Raw genomic sequence first — 621 nt, 5'->3', positions numbered from 1 at the left:
GGCAGCGGTAGCCGTGAGTACGTAGTCACTAGTGTAGTGCCTGTGTGCTATAGTATACACTCACTGTGTATATCCAGCCACTATATCTGGTCAGTGCAGTGACTGGAACGTCCCCATCCTGTCGTTCAGGAAAAGAAGAGCGTTCAGCATTTGGCTCACAGCTAAGGTCACTGTTACAGTGCAGGTAGTGGCCCCGTAATGAGCGTGCAGCACGTTCCATATATTCTGTAAAGTACCTTTCTGCCTTAAGAGGGTCCTTACAAAGAGCTGCACGGACATGGTGGTCACAGCTACGATTCTGGTGACTCTTGTTGGTCAAGACCTTCCTTTGTTTATGGCATACGTAGCACTGGGGTGTGGGTGGGGGAGTCACACACACAGGAGAGCTATTCCAAGACCTACCAGCTACTAAACAGTACCTTGTCCTTTTACTAGGAAAAAGAAAGAGCAATTACTGTCTTCTGCATAATTTCAAGTGTACTTTAAATGACAGAAGTGTTTGCCCACCTGCACAAGCCCTCTTGCAGCACTAATTCACCCTGCCACGTGGACTGTGCTTCCAGTTCCTTGGGAAAATCCAATCGTGTGAAAATGCATCCCACCTTTTTTTATGGCAGCAGT

Source organism: Buceros rhinoceros, unplaced genomic scaffold (assembly GCF_000710305.1).
Source record: "Buceros rhinoceros silvestris isolate BGI_N320 unplaced genomic scaffold, ASM71030v1 scaffold16789, whole genome shotgun sequence".
NCBI lineage: Eukaryota > Metazoa > Chordata > Aves > Bucerotiformes > Bucerotidae > Buceros > Buceros rhinoceros.
The sequence above is the reverse complement of the archived record's forward strand: the minus strand, read 5'-3'. Positions refer to the sequence as shown.